General features: G+C 52.0%; 1 non-coding gene across 1 annotated transcript; it reads right to left on the reverse strand.

The window, feature by feature from the left end:
- Positions 1-3,227: 3,227 nt before the first annotated feature.
- LOC142766531 (U2 spliceosomal RNA) lies at positions 3,228-3,410 on the reverse strand. Its single transcript, XR_012884571.1, has one exon. It is a non-coding gene; the product is annotated as a U2 spliceosomal RNA (small nuclear RNA).
- Between the last annotated feature and the right edge of the window lie 349 nt (positions 3,411-3,759).

The raw sequence follows: 3,759 nt of genomic DNA on the forward strand, positions 1-3,759 counted from the left end.
CGCTGAGACGGAAGCCGCGCCGGTGTACTCAACTCCGAAGGGGGGCAGGACGCCACCAACGACGACCGTTACCCGGAGATGAACGACTCCACGGACACGGCTGGTGGTCGGCGGGATGTAGGCATCGCAGCGCAGGCAGGATTTTCTACATGTGGCTGGACCCCGTGCAATCACGTCCAGGCAGAAAGACCCGGGCGACGACGACGGCGGCGAGGTGGCCACGAGGACCAGGGTTCGTTGATGTCGCCAGGAGGCATTGACGACCAGGCTGCGAGTGGCAGGCAAGAGAAGGCTGTATACTTTTACCACTTCAGGAGGACGTCTGCTCCCGCTGGTCGACCGAGAACGCTGTTCAGGAATGGTCAGGAACTCCTTCATTGAAACAGCTGGGCCGAGGAACCAGGTGGACACAGGCACAGCGAGGAGCTGTGCGGCCGGAGGGAAAGAACCTGCCAGGGCGGGCCACTCCCTAGGAGGTACCGCTTCATGTCGTTTGGCTATGTTAAGATCAAAAAAAAGAGAGCTTTTCAAACATGTTAAGCACATTTCTGACCGAAAAGGAAAATACTTGTTCTCATTTTTTGTACCTTCAACCAAAGAGGAGGAAGGTAGTGTAGTGAGTTGTGTGAATGGCGAGGAGGAGAAATAGGAATTAATAAGAGAGAAAGAGAAAAAGGGGCGTCTGTATTGTTGTGTCGCCTCTTATTTTTATAGCCTTTGGTGAAAGGTGGACTTTGTCAGCACGTGGCCCGGTGACCGTCTTATCACTTTTTGGTCACGTGTGTGGAGTACACTTCCCGAGAAGCTGCAATGGTCTCGCTCACTGCAAGCTTCTTAAGGTGCCGGAGATACCTCCCGCTGCAGAATTTTATAGAGACTCTGTCGTTAGCCGGGTCCCACGAGCCGAGCATACCGACGACAGTAGACCTCCTCCTGTTTGTGAACAGTGTGACGTCACTGCGGGCCCCCCGCCCCCTACACCCTTTCTCGGAGCAGGTGCTGGTTGCTCAAAAAGTTCCTCCGGCAGCGTCTATATGCATAGCAGAGCTGTGTGTCTGCATTCTTTCGACAGAAACTTCTACATTGCTCTGTTTTAAAGCCACAGCTTTTGAAAGAAGAAGGTCGTCGAAGGGTCACTGCTCATGGTGTGGGAATTCGCTCATCGTAGTTGGATGGATGGAGAAACATTCTTTATAGTTCTTAGAGACACGACTAGCACGCAGTGGATTTCACCAACGTAGATGGCAGCCATAAAAATCTGATCCTTTTCGAAAGTGAACGTTTTGAATGTACACGATTAGGCGGCCAGCAGGACCGGGCAGCCGGGCCGGGCAGGACCACATGGACCGGGTGGCAGGCAACGATAACTACGTGGTAACGAGAGAGACCGGAACCGATGACGTCGTCAGCAGGCAGTGACGACCGGGCCGGGCATGCAGCAGGTTCCAGGCAGAGAACTAGGTAAGAAAAAAAGCTGTCGACTCTCACCGACCGCCGTCCAGCATTCGGAAGTTGACACGGCCAACCAGCACCTCCGGGACCTCCAGGGTCAGAAGAACCACTCCTCCGGGTTTCTAAGAAGCAGTCCCCACTAGGCAGCAAGAGCAGGTGCCCTGCCGAAGAGCAGGCGCAGCCAGGAAAGAGTACATCGCCTTCCAGGAGTGGCCAAGTCCCCGGGAGGGAACGCTTCTCAACCGAGGGCAGCAGAACAATTTCGTCGAATTACGCTGAGTAAGGTGCGAGCAGACTCGTGACAGACGGTCTTCGGGAGACGGGTGATTGCACAAATGCGACCGTGCAGCAACGTGCAGCCATATCCATGGATTATTTCGCCCCACTACGATAGTTTCGTCACGGCGCTCGCTGGTGTTGCTTGTTCTTGTTGACCTTCACTAGTGGCTCACACCCACTTTGGGAGATTGGCCGGTTTGTTCTGCTTCTTCCACTTCTACATATTCGGCTAAAAGAAGCTGTGGGGATTGATGAGTGGTTACAGAAGCAAAGCACAGCAAAGCACGCCCGGACGTGATTTCACGCGTATGGGTTCCACAGCGCTTCAGTTACGTGCGTGGTGCATCTGTACGTCTAGTGCGAAATTTTTGTGGAACTTCCAGCAACTGGCAGTTCCAATCAGGTGAGCATGCGAGGATGTTTGTTGTAATTAACGAGAGCCAACGACGGATGAGCTGGCATCAGATGATGTCCAGATATGTAGTGTGTGATCAACAAACGCGCGATGCCCGCCGTGGTGATCTAGTGGCTATAAGGTACTCGGCTGCTGCCCCGCAGGTGGTGGGATCGAATCCCGACAGCGGCGGCTGCAGATCCGATGGTTGCATTTTCGGGTGGATTTCCGAAATGTTGCAGGCCCGTGTGCTTAGTTTAGGGTGCACGTTAAAGAACCCCAGGTGGTCAAAATTTGCGGTGCCCTCCACTACGGCGTCTGTCATAATCATATGGTGGTTTTGGAAGCTAAACCCCACATATTACCATATCATCATCAACAAGGCGATGGCCGAAGGCGCCAGCGAGGTAGCTGCAGGACTGCGTGGCAACGACCAGGTCAGTGGACACAGGAAAAGCAAATCGGGGCTTTGCCGCTCCGCCGTGCTGCAGGTGTGTGCGGGGTGGGTTGTGTGGCGTTCTTTGCGATTTTACTTTGTAATGGGAAATAGTGTAGATACAAAGACGTGGCGAGAGCACGCGTCTTCGGGTGAAGACGTCGCGTGACAACGTGAAATAAATATGCCTTCTCTTGTCACTGCAACTGTAAACAGAAACACCAATACCCGTTTGCTAAAGACAGTTTTACTTTTCGTTCCGAAATGGGCGAATTTCAAAAGCGGAAATAGCTTGGCACATGCGCACGTCTAGCTTTTCTCCGAATCAGTAATAATAAAGTACTCAATAGTTTTAATAATATGAGTATAGATGTTAAAAAAAACTTGTACCATGTACGCGCGAATATAAAAATAAAAAAGAAGAGGCTCCCCAATTATGAAATTTCCACACAAACATTTACTTTCACAAAGCAATCCTAAGTGTGAATGAACACAGCTAGCGCACTCCCCGCACGCGGATTAGCCGCTGCGAATACCGTGTCTGCCGGGGCGGCGTGACGCCAAGGCTTTGGATACTCGCCGCACCCACGCTTTTGACGCTGATATCCTTGGTAAATCTGAACACTCTTTCTTTATTTAGAATAATGTCGAACTCACCCACGCAGGGGTGAGTGGGTCAATGGCGGAGGTAATGCAATACCGGGCCGACCCGTTGCGGAGGTGAAGCAAGCTTCAAGAACTCCGCCGCATTGCAAAAATAAGTTTAATATCTTGGATCCAACTAGGATTCGTATCAGATATTAAGCTGATAAGAACAGAGTGCGTCTATTGATGTTCAATACAAGTCTTCAAGTGACTGTATATGCACTCGTCAGTAATTTTGTTAAGACCACGACCGTCGGTTGGAAAGTGCTCCAGAGAAGCGATGCCAGAAGCTGAACCCTTGAGGACGTAGGCCAAATCGAGAGAGGCACGAGGTAGGCACCGGCTGTGGTGGTATCAGGAAGACTGCAACGAGGAACCTTGTGCTGGACAGGAACCCGTGTTTACTGGTTCGGTGGTGGTGATTAGTTGACCAGAGAGGGTACCAGGCTTCGTAGTGACGAATTATGGGTAGTTGCGGCCATGGCCGACGTGAGTGTGGTAAACGGATCGAGACGCCGCCACCACCTCACTGACGCATAGCTTCTTCATCAGC

The sequence above is a fragment of the Rhipicephalus microplus genome, chromosome 6, assembly GCF_043290135.1.
Source record: "Rhipicephalus microplus isolate Deutch F79 chromosome 6, USDA_Rmic, whole genome shotgun sequence".
Taxonomy (NCBI): Eukaryota; Metazoa; Arthropoda; class Arachnida; order Ixodida; family Ixodidae; genus Rhipicephalus; species Rhipicephalus microplus.